Source organism: Dipodomys merriami, unplaced genomic scaffold (assembly GCF_024711535.1).
Source record: "Dipodomys merriami isolate MVZ:Mamm:240054 unplaced genomic scaffold, mDipMer1.0.p SCAF_9, whole genome shotgun sequence".
Classification (NCBI taxonomy): Eukaryota; Metazoa; Chordata; class Mammalia; order Rodentia; family Heteromyidae; genus Dipodomys; species Dipodomys merriami.
The window spans coordinates 51930006-51942607 of NW_027206512.1; positions in this window are offsets into that span (position 1 = coordinate 51930006).

Consider the following 12602-nt stretch of genomic DNA (forward strand, 5'->3'; position numbering starts at 1 on the left):
AGGGACAGCGCCCAGGCCCAGAGTTCAAGTCCCATGACCGACAAAAAAAAAAAAAAAATTACAGTGGCACTGTGGCTCAAGAGGTAGAGTGCTTGCCTTGAGCTGAAGAGCATAGGGACAGCACCCAAGCCCAGAGTTCAAGCCCCACAAGCGACCAAAAACAAAAAAAATTTGCAAGAACCAGGCACTGGTGGCTCACACCTATAATCATAGCTACTCAGGAGGCTGAGATTTTAGGATAGTGGTTCAAAGCCAGCTTGGGCAGGAAAGTCCATGAGACTCTTATCTCTAATAGACCACCAGAAAACCGGTGGCTCAAGTGGTAGAGTGCTTGCCTTGAGCTGAAGAGTTCAGGAACAGTACTCACGCCCAGGATTCAAGCCCTGTGACACACACACACACATACACACACAAATTACAAACAAAATATCCTCATAATCCTTCCTCTTCCCCCTAATCCTTTTGTTCCCACTCTACGTCTATAGACATTGCTTGAATTTGCTGTTTCCCCTTCAGTGCAATTTAAGTACCATTATCTTTTTTTTATTTTTGTTAATATCAATGTCATTGACTGTTTTCTGTAATGTCTCTCATGCTAACTGTTTTCTAGTATATATTAAAAAGTTCACGTACTGCACCAGTGGATCACATATGTAATCCTAACTACTCAGGAGACTGAAATCTGATGATCATGGTTCAAAGCTAGCCCAGCAGAAAAGTATGAGAGTCTTATCTCCAATTAGCTACCAAAAAAGCTGGAAGTGGAGCTGTGGCTCCTGTGGTAGAGTGCCAGGCCAGCTTTGAGCACAAAATCTCAGGAACAGCACCTTGACCCTGAGTTTGAGCCCCAGCACCGGCACATACACACAAAAAAGTTCAATTACTTTGTTAGGGAGCATGCAGAGTTTACCTACTTTATTGCCAAGTGCCATTGTGTAGCAAAATCAAATGCTTCACCCCCAAGCAGGGGGGGGGGGGGTCTAACTGTTAACCAGCTCTTTTATCAAAATGCTACACATTTTCTAAGCTAGGCACTGAGGGCTCACGTTGGTAATCCTAGCTATTCAGAAGGCTGAAACTTGGAAAATCGATGTTCAAAAGTAGCCTGGGAAGAAAAGTCTTCAAGACTCTACCTCCAATTAACTAACAAAAGTCTGGACTCAAGGCATGGCTCAAGTAGTAGAGCATCTGCCCTAAGCAAGAAAGCTGAGAGTTTGAGGTCTAGAGTTCAAGCTTCATTACTGGCAAACACACGCAGACACACAAAATTCTAAGTATTTTTCAACCTAATGGCAGCACATGGAAGCTCATTTTCATTTGTGATCTCCTGACTTTTTTATGCCCCTTGGCCATCCATGCCCATTCTTTCCTCCTAGTTTCTGTTTTTATCATAGTTTTCTGTTCAGTCTCACCTGGGCTTCTTATTGATTTGGAGTCCTAAATGTGCATCTTTTTCCAGTTACACATGTTGAAAACATTTCCTTCAGTACATTTCTTTTCAATGTCTGTTATGGTATTTTTAAATATCAATGAAGTTCATTTCTTATATCATCATCATCATTATTATTTTGTAGTCAGTTCTAGGGATTGAACCCAGAACCTTGTGCATGCTAGAAGAGTACACTACCATTTGACTATAACTCTCTGCCAGGAAGGAGAAAGATAAATTTGCCTCTGTAAATCAGTGAAATAGGGAAGTCAAAGTGTTAATTATACTGTATTGTGTGTTGACATTTTGCTAGATGCATGCTATTAACACACAGAAATACACAATGGTATGCTTTGGTGGCTTACACTTGTAAATCCCCACGCACAAGAAGACTGAAGCAAGGAAGGTCATGCGATTGAGGCCATCCTAGGCTTTATAATGAGGCCTTGTCTCGAAAAACAACAATAATACAAAGAGGTAATTATGGAAGGTGTGGGATCTGTTGCATTGCTTACCTGTAGTGATCTGCCCTAGGCATGTTGAGTATCAGAACATGCCGTACCCCTCAAGTCCATGCAGCTACCTTGATAAAGGAGTCAATACAATTAATTCTGTTCTGGTGTTTTGGAAGCCTGAATTTAGCTGGCTTAAATATACATAGGCAAGAAAAGCTCCTGCATGAATTAATTGGATCATTTGGGGGCTTGATCTTGGTACTCTGAAGCTCACCTGTGTGTATGCTGCTGTTTCCTCTAGAAGAGATTAAGTAGAGGAGGATGTGTGGACTTGGATATGTGGACTGTAACCTGGGTTCAGATCTGCCTCAGATCCATCTTAGAAATCTGCCTGGAAGCTGGGTGCCTAGCTACTCAGGAGGCTGAGATCTGAGGATCGTGGTTTAAAGCCAGCCTGGGCAGGAAAGACTCTGAGACTCCTGTCTCCAGTAAACCACCAGAAAACCAGAAGTGGCACTGTAGCTCAAGTGGTAGTGCACTTGCCTTGAGCTGAAGAGCTGAGGGGACAGCACCTAGGCCCCACGACCAACAAAAAAAAACAAAAAAGAAATCTGCCTGGAGGCTAGTCACCTGTGACTCATGTAATCCTAGCCTGTAATCCTAGCCACTCAGAAGGCTAAGATCAGAGGATCACAGTTCGAAGTCAGCCTGAGTAGGAAAATCAGTGAGACCCTTATCTCCAATTAACCACCAGAAAACCAGAAATGGTGCTGTAGCTCAAGTAATAGAGTACTTGCCTTGAGCTAAAGACTCAGGAACAGCGCCCAGGCCCAGAGTTCAGACCCCACAACTGACAAAAAGAAAGCAAGAAAGCAAGAAAGGAAAGCAAGCAAGCAAGCAAGCAAGCAAGAGAAAGAAAGGAAGAAGAAAGAAAGAAAGAAAGAAAGAAAGAAAGAAAGAAAGAAAGAAAGAAAGAAAGAAAGAAAGAAAGAAAGAAAGAAATCTGCCTTGAGCAAGAGACAGCTTCTTTTTTTCTCAGTTCCCATATCTGTAAAACCAGAATGAGAATTGGTATAAAAATCACATGAGAGCCAGACGTCAGTGGTTCACGCCTATTACCCTAACTACTCAGGAGGCTGAGATATAAAGATCGTAGTTTGAAGCCAACAAAGGCAGGAAAGTCTATGAAAATCTTATCTCCAACTAATTACCAAACAGCCAGAAGTGGAGCTGTGGCTCAAGTGGTAAGAGTGCCAGCCTTGAACAAAAAAAAAGCTAAGGAATAGTTCCCAGTCCCTCAGTTCAAACCCCAGTACCAGCACAAAATAAAGGAAAGAAAAAAGATTAAATAAGGAAACAAAGATTCTGCAACACTTAGAAAACACTGATCCTCTTTTCCTCTTCCCTCACAGAACAAAAGACCTGGCATGATTCATACATTGTATACAAGAGTTCTTCTCCAGTGTATTATTTATTGTTCCAAGGTCACTGGCTCTCTTGAATTGGTGAAGTCTGATTTCTGGTTATGCACTCATTGTGGTAGAAGGTGAATGTGCTTTGGAAACTGCAACCTACTATACTATAATTACCAGTTTGGTCAATGTTTTTACATTCAGGAGTATCAGGAAAGCAAACAGAGGAAGTAAATTACTCAAATGATGAGATATCTGTAGAAAGGTGACACCTTCCCATACAAAGATTAGCTCTGTCTGTTGTGTCTCACACAGGGCCCTCCAACCTGTTATCACAGTGGTTTGCTTTGTTGATTATTCTCATTTCATTTAACAAATCAAATCACTTAAAAGGGCCACTGCACTGCTGGTTGATAGAATCACAAACAGAAGAGCCCTTATCCCTGCAAAGCTGTAGGGCTCTAGAGAGTTTCTTCTATGACTTCCTTTAGTGTCCTTGTTCCAGGGTTTGGAGCAACTGGCTCTTCCCTTCTCTTCTCTTCTCTTCTCTTCTCTTCTCTTCTCTTCTCTTCTCTTCTCTTCTCTTCTCTTCTCTTCTCTTCTCTTCTCTTCTCTTCTCTCTCTTCTCTCCTCTCCTCTTTTTCTCTTTTCTTTCTTTCTTTCTCTCTTCTCTGCCTCTCATCTCCTCTTCTTTTCTTCCTTTCTTCTTTCTTTCTCCTATCTCATTTTTTTTCTCTTGCCCCCCCCTTTTTTTGGCCAGTCCTGAGCTTGAACTCGGGGCCTGGGCACTGCCCCCTGAGCTTCTTTTTGCTTAAGGCCAGCACTCTACCACTTGTGCCACACCAATTCCGGTGGCTGCCGCTTCCTCCTCCTCCTCCTCCTCCTCCTCCTCCTCCTCCTCCTCCTCCTCCTCCTCCTTCTCCTCCTCCTCCTCCTCCTCTTCCTCCTCTTCTTCCCCTCCTTTGTCGATTGTGGGGCCTGAACTCTGGGCCTGGGCGCTGTCCCTCAGCTCTTCAGCTCAAGGCTAATGCTCTACCACTTGAGTCACAGCGCCACTTCTGGCTTTTTCTGCTTATGTGGTACTGAGGAATCGAACCCAGGGCCTCATGCCTGTGAGGCAAATTACCACTGAGCCACCTTTCCAGCCCCCAGCCTTTTATGTGATACTGAGGAATCAAACCAAGGGTTTCATGCATTCTAGAAAAGCACTCTACCACTAGGCTTCATTCCCAACCCCCTATTGCATTTCTCTCTCTCCTCTCTCTCTCTCTCTCTCTCTCTCTCTCTCTCTCTCTCTCTCTCTCTCTCTCTCTCTCTCTCTCTCTCTCTCTCTCTCTCTCTCTCTCTCTCTCTCTCTCTCTCTCTCTGTCATGGGGCTAGAACTCTGGGGCTGGGCGCTGTCCCTCAGCTCTTCAGCTCGAAGCTAGCTCCCTACCACTTGAGCCACAGTGCCACTTCAGTTTTCTGAATGGTTTACTGGAGATAAGAGTCTCACAGACTTTCCTGGCCAGGCTGGATTTGAACCACGATCCTCAGATCTCAGCCTCCTGAGTAGCTAGGATTATAGGCGTGAGCCACTGGCACCCAGCTTTCTTTCTTTCTCTTTTCTTTCTTTCTTTCCTTCTTCTTTCTTTCTTTCCTTCTTTCTTTCTTTCCTTTCCTTCTTTCTTTCTTTTCTTTCCTTCTTTCTTTCTTTCTTTCTTTTCTTTCTTTCTTTTCTTTCTTTCTTTCTTTCTTTTCTTTCTTTCTTTCCTTTCTTTCTTTCCTTTCTTTCTTTCTTTCTTTCTTTCTTTCTTTCTTTCTTTCTTTCTTTCTTTCTTTCTTCCTTTCTTTCTTCCTTTCTTTCTTCCTTTCTTCTTTTCTGTCTGTCTTACTGTCTGTCTCTGTCTCTATCTCTGTCTATCTTTCTGTCTCTCTCTTTCTGTCTGTCTCTGTCTGTCTCTCTGTTTCTCTCTGTCTCTGCTGTCTCTCTCTGTCTCTCTCTCTGTTTCTGTCTCTCTGTCTCTCTCTGTCTCTCTTTCTTGTATGTGATGGGCTTGAACTCTGGGCATGGGCACTGATTCTGAGCTCTCCAGCTCAAGGCTAGTGCTCTATCACTTGAGCCACAGCATCACTTCTAGTTTTCTGGTGGTTAATTGAAGATAAGAGTCTCATGGACTTTCGTGCACAGGCTGGCTTTGAACTATGATCCTCAGATCTCAGCCTCCTTAATAGCTAGGATTACAGGTGTGAGCCACTGGTGCCCAGCTTCCTTCTTCTTTCTTGTGCCACCTGGGGTTTGAACTCAAGGTCTGGGTGCTGCCCCTGAGCATCATCTTTTTGTTGTTGTTGCTCAAGTCCGGGACTCCACCACTTGAGCCACAGCTCCACTTCCAGCTTCTTGATGGTTAACTGGAAATAAGACTCTCACAAACTTTCCTGCCTGGGATGGCTTCCAACCACAATCCTCAGATCTCAGCCTCTTGAGTGAGCTAGAATTACAGGTGTGAGCCACCTGTAGTCAGGGGCAGCTGGCTACAACTGGCTTTTCTTAATTATCTCATACAAGTTCCAGGAAAGACCAAAATCACACAGGACCCCTTTGAGGGTAGTGACAAACCCTGGAAAAGGGGCTCTGTGAAGACCTCAGGCATACCTGGAGAGTTCAAGATGCCGGAGACTGCGTGCCTGCCCCCCAACCCATGCACATCACCTTGCTACAGAATGTGAATCTTTGCACCCACACACTTGTGGTTGCCAAACCTGGGTTGGATACATTGTGTCTCAGCTCCAGAAGATAAACAAGACCTTGGGAAGATGTCTGCTGTGCTCAGAAATCCCCGCTTCGGGGACCAGGTGTGTGTGTGTGTGGGGGGTCACAGGTGGCTTCCATGGGTGGCTGCTCTGTGACTCCCACACAGCCGCACCCACATGCTGAACAGGGGGCATCAGGACCTGAGAGCAGTGGGTGCTGTCCACCCAGCGCTACTGCCATGAGGGCACTGGGCACCAGGCCCAAAGCCATTGCATAAAGAGGAGGGCCCTAAAGCCAGCAAGTGCCACTAGCTCCACTGCACCCTGCAGTGATAGCACAAGCCCCGCTTTGCCACCTTCTTGTAAGCACAGGGTTTCCTGTCCCCCACCCCCCAGAACTTCCCACATAAACTCACAGCCTTAACTTGGAAAAAAAGAAAATCACAGAGGCAACGGCCTCCAGTGAAGAAAGAATAGCCCCTTCAAGCTGGGCACCCGTGGCTCACGCCTGGAATCCTAGCTACTGAGGAGGCTGAGATCTGAGAATTGAAGTTTGAAGCCAGGGCAGAAAAGTCTGTCAGATTCTACTCTCCAATTAACCAGCAAAAGGCCAGAAGTAGAGCCATGGATCAAATGGTACAGCACCAACCTTGAGTAAATAAAGCCAGGTAAGTGCATGGGGCTCCCCTGAATGGTCCAAAAGGCTAATATAACAGTGTACACTGTGCCATTCTTAGTAGAAAACTGGGGAAAAATCTTCATAACCTTGGATTGAGAAATCAAAGAAAAAAATAAGGAAACTAGACTTAAAGTTAAGAAAATCTTTGACAGTGTAGTGAAGTCAAAAGTCAGTCGATGAGTGAATATGTCTATGAATATTAGCATATATAAATCTGAAAAGGTCTAATATCTGTAAGATCCAGGTCGTCCACAGCTCTACTTGCAACTTGAAAGAGTCTCACAGACTTTCCTGCCCAGGCTGGCTTTGAACCGTAAGCCATCAGCACACAGCTTTCAACTTGATTTTCTGATTCATCATGGTCCAAAACCAAGCTATCTCAGTAAAACTGTATTTTGTGTTTTGAATTTTTTTTTTGTGTGCTAATTTTGGTTTGGTTTGCTTTGGTGCTAGGGATTGAACCTGGAGCACTTACTATGCGAACCACACATCCCTAGTCGTATGTTTTGAATTTTGATCTTTTTCCAGGCAGAAAATATGCCAAACACTATTCTCTAACAGTACAGGACAGTGGCCGTGAGTTATATTTCCTAGCAGCAAGATGAATGTGTTCTGTTGTTATTTAAAAGGCAAAACAATTTGTTTAAACAGGTAAGCAATACCTTACAGTGTACTTTGTTGCTTAGCCATGACATTTGGTAGGTTATTAAAGACATTTTCATTTCTTTTTTCTTTTTTGCCAGTCCCTCTGGTTTGAACTCAAGACCTGGGCAGTGTCCCTGAGCTTCTTTTTACTCATTACTTGCTCTCTACCACTTGAACCATAGCTTGAACCATGGCTTTTTCTGAGTTGTTTATTGGAGATAGGAGTCTCATGAACTTTCCTGTCCATGCTGGCTTTGAACCACAATCCTCAGATCTCAGCCTCCTGAGTAGCTAGGATTACAAGCATGGACTCACACCAGATTCCAGGTGTTTTCTTCAAACTGGGTCTCACGCTGTCTGTCTCAGCCTCCCGAGTGCTAGGATTACAGCTGTGCACCACCATGCCCAGCTCTTAGATGTATGTTTGACTTGTGATATTTTCAATTTATGATGACTTCATCTGGATGTAATTTCATCGCCGGTTGAGGAGCATACATATGAGGCCTTTTCACAACCTCACAAAACAAGCATCCACCGTGGTCCCCATCCAAAGCTCCTGTTGAAATGTCTTTGCCTTTGGCTCTGGGTGCTAGTGCACACCCTGAGCCTGTTCTCATGCTGGAGGGATGCTTCAAGTGGAGAGCCCAATGCAAGGGACAGCAATGCCTGCTTCCTGTCAGAGTGGAATGGCCTGGTCAAGAAATGAATGCTCTTGATACAAAAATAACTGTGCTCACCTTTGTAGCAGTACTGAGGGCTGGCAACTGCAAGGCATTGAGGTCATGGGGGTGTGGCCAGAGCATGGTCAGCAGCCTCACGGTGGAGCCGGGAGGTATGGAGGGGTGGGCTCAGGGAAAGGCACAAGCTCAGTCCCCTCTCCTCCCGGGTCTCTCAGGCTCAAATCCTCACTGTGATGTTCCCACCATGTCACCACACATCGCAGAGCCCAGACACTGGCTCTGTGCTCTCAGCCTACCCGGCTTCCCCCACCAGGAGCCAAAGCAGCTCCTTATCTTTGTAAAGCATGCTGCCTGGTGCCTTCTGTGATAGCAATACCCAACACAAGCCAATCGAACAAGATGCCAGACCAGAATAGACATTTTGCCAATGAACATGTACAAATGGCCCCCAGGACATTCAAATATGCTTGGTATCATTAGTCATTAGGGAAATGCAAACAAAACCCACCATGAGTTGCCCCTTCCTACCCATTAGAATTATGTGTTAAAGAAACACAAGCCATCCGGCTACTCAGGAGGCTGAGATCTCAGGATCATAGTTCAAAGCCAGCCTGAACAAAAAAGTCCGTGAGACTCTTATCTCCAATAAACTACTACAAAACCGGAAGTGGCGCTGTGGCTCAAGTGGTAGAGCACTCACCTTGAGCTGAAGAGAACAGGGACAGTGCTCAGGCCCAGAGTTCAAGCCTCAAGACCTACAAAAAAAAAAAAAAAAAGGAAGGAAGAAAAAAAAGAAACCTAAGTCAGGCACCAATGGCTCATGTCCATAATCCTACCTACTCAGAAAGCTGAGTTCTGAGGATCTAGGTTCAAAGCCAGCCTGGACAGGAAAGTCTGTGAGACTCTTATGTCCAATGAACTACCAAAAGGCCAGAAGTCTGCTATGGCTCAAGTGGTAGAGCATTAGACTTGAGCAAAAAAAGCTCAGGGACAGCACCATGGCCCTGAGAACTACTCCCAGAAGCAGCACCAAAAAAAAAAAAAAAAACCCTACACAGGAGTAGAAAACAATACATGTTGGCAAGATGTAATTACTGATATAATAGAAAGTGTTTTGACCTCTGTGGAAAGTAGCTTGGTGGCTGCTTCAAATGTGAAATGTGGAGAGGCTGGGAAGATGGCTCAGCAATAATGTGCTTGCCTCCCATGCATGAGGCCCTGGGTTCGATTCCTCAGCATCACATAAACAGAAAAGGCTGGAAGTGGCACTGTGGCTCAAATGGTAGAGTGCTAGCCTTGAGCTGAAGAGCACAGGGACAGCACCCGGGCCTAGAATTCTAGCCCCACGACTGACCGAAGGAAAAAAAAAAAGTGAAATGTAGAATTATCATATGACACTTCGATTCTACTCCTTGGTAAGAACCCAGTCAAACTGAGAACAGGTACCAAAGCAAGTACATATACCTGTATGCTCTAACCTGTATAACAGCCAAACTGAGAACAGGTACTAAAGCAAGTACATATACCTGTATGCACTAACAGTATGGCAGGTGACCAACAGGTGGAAACAGCCCAATGTCCATTAGCCAATGAATGGACTGATAAGTTATGCATCTACCAACAACGAGGTATTTACTCAGCCATAAGAAAGTACTAATGCGTGCTACGGTGTAGATTAACCTGCAAAACATTATGCTAACAGGAAAAAAAAAAAACAGAAAAAGGTCACATTTTATAGGATTCTATTTTTATAAGCAATGTCCCAAATAAATGAATTCATAGAAACAGAAGTCAGACGTGGAGGATGGGGGAGGGAGAGCTGCTGGGGGAGAGGTAAGAGGGAAATATTTACATAGAGAAGCCTGCTTTGGAGTCATGGAAGTGTTTTGGAACTAAGAAGAAGTGGTCCTTGCAAAACATTGTTGTTTTCTACCATGAGAGCCACACCTCTACTTCTGGCTTTCTGCTAGCTAATTGGAAATAAGAATTTCTCAGAGTGGAGGTTCAAAGCCAGCCCAGGCAGACCACTGTGGATGCAGAGAAGCTGTCCCCTGGTATCATCAGTCGTGTTTAAATCATTGCAGGGTTGGCTAAGCACTTTGCTGCCCTTCATTTTGTGAAAATCTGCCAATCCCAATGCAAATCGTTCCCAAGAGCCAAGTAAAAGTAAATGTGGCTGGCTCACACCTGTAATCCTACCTCCTCAGGACGTTGAGATCTGGAGAGTGAGGTGTAAAACCAACCTAGGCAGGAAAGTCCAAGAGACTCTTATCTCCAACTAATCACCAAAAAGCTGGAAGTGGAGCTTTGAGTGAAAAAGCTCAAGGAGAGCACATAGAGTTCAAGCCCCAGGACCAGCACAAAGAAGAAAGAAGGAAAAGGGAAGAAGGAGGAAAGGAGGAGGAGAAGGAAGAAAGAGGAGGAGGAAGAGGAAGAAGAAGAAAAAAAGGAGAACATTGTGGCATTGTGGGAAACATGAATCTGGCATCCACAGGACAGCCCTGAACTCTGCATCCTGATTATGTGCAGTTTTTCCTCAATGGAAGTCCCCTTGGAGGATACTAAGAGTCTAGTGTATACTTAGTGCCACTGCTGTTCTCATTTAAAATGAGGTAATTTTGTTATAGGAATTTCATTTCAGTACATGATTGCCTTTACAATCGGGGGGGGGGGACAAAGCTTCTGCTTAACAAACAAACACCCCAGCAGTGTCAGGAGGCGAGCCTGCGCTCCAGATGACATTGGCTTTTCCTCATCTGGAAAGTGGAGATGTTATGGTGAGTTTGCTTCCTTCAGCTGGTGGGAACATAACATGAGTTAGTCCACATGAAGTACTTAGATCAGGATTACACTGATGAGTAATTTTTGCCCAAGAAAGTCACTAGAAAGCTTCCTCAACAAGTTCTGATATAATCACTTCCTCCATTCTTGAGAAGATTGTAAGAATCAACAGCCCTTTATTTGAAAGGAAAAGATACACGAAACGAACCTGAGTGTAAACTCCCCTGAGTGACGAGCCTGGGTAGAGACCCTTCCAGAGCTTGAAACACTACGCCACTCACCTTCCACCTCTTAGGAGGGGGAAACAGTTCCATTTGGAAGCTGGGGAAACTGAGGTTCAAGAGATTAAATAGCCCGACCCAAATCTAACAGTTAGTCAGTGGTAGATTCAGAATGCAAACCCACATCTTGTTTCTGAATCTCCCAAGTCTCTTTCTGAAATAAGATAGGGGCCACAGGTATGAGGGGCCACAGGTATGAGCAGGAGGTGGAGCAGGTCAAATAAAAGTCTCCCCTGGGGTACAAACCCCGCTGACAGAAAAACCTGCTGACTGATGGGTGTTCCTTACTCTACTTACTTTCTAAGCGGCAGCATCCACACCTTTATTCCTTTTTGTTGTTGTTGGGCTTTTTTTTTGGGGGGGGGGGCAATCCTGGGGCTTGAACTCAGGGCTTAGGCACTGTCCCTAAGCATCTCTGTGCTCAAGGCTAGCACTCTACCATGTGAACTACAGTACCACTTCTGGCTTTTTCTGTTGATGTGGTACTGGGGAATCAAACCCAGGGCTTCATGCATGTTAGGCAAGTACTACTACTAAGCTACATTCCCAGCCCACCTTGATTCTTTTTCATGGTGCATTCATTCCATGTGCCAGACCAGGGCCAACTTGATGTCATCCTGTCTCTCTACATTAACCCAGTTATTTGAAAGGCAAGCCTGAGACCTCTGTCTATGCTGCACACTCATCGCTGACCTACTCATCTCTAAAAGAGAAGCAACTGCTGTATTCAAGTGGAAATCTCAGTAGCATTTACTGTATATGTGGGTATCTATTTAGGTCTGAAACATTTCCATCACTCCAGTGTAGACCTTCTTACCCAGCCATGGTGGATGAGGCAGAGGGAGGATCTAAAGACAGCTCTCAGGATTCTGTGCTTCCCACAAGGTAAGTGATGGACAATTGGGATACTCACTGCTCTTTGAGAGCATCAGAAACAAAGCTTTTGTTCCTGCAGGATTAAGTTAGTGCTCAGATTTATTTGGAAGCCCTGGTTAAAGAACAAGAAGTGCCAGGTGCCCATGCCTTTAATCCTAGCTCCTCAGGAATTTGAGATCTGGGGATTGAGGTTCAAAGCTAACCGGGGTTGGAAAGTCCATGAGACTCTTATCTCCAATTAACCACCAGAAAACTGGAAGTGGCTCTGTGGCTTAAAGTGGTAGAGCACCAACCTTGAGCAAGAGCTCAAGGACAGCCCCAGGTCCTGAGTTCAAGCCCCACAACCATCGCTACCACTACCACTCACAACAAAGAACAAGAAGAAAAACACAGATGCCAGAAAGTCATTCCCACAGCCATCTCAGTCTACCAATCTCTGCACAAACAGCCTGTGTCCCTCTAGTCCTGAGCTACTCATGATTCTCCTGGTTGCAAACTGGAACATGTGACTTGACCAAATTCTGAGTTTCACTACCTGCACCAGGACCAAGTCCAAACTCACTCAAGATAAAGATCATCTCTATCTCAATCTCAGCTTTTCACTCACCTACTCCTCCCCAGTCTTGCTTGG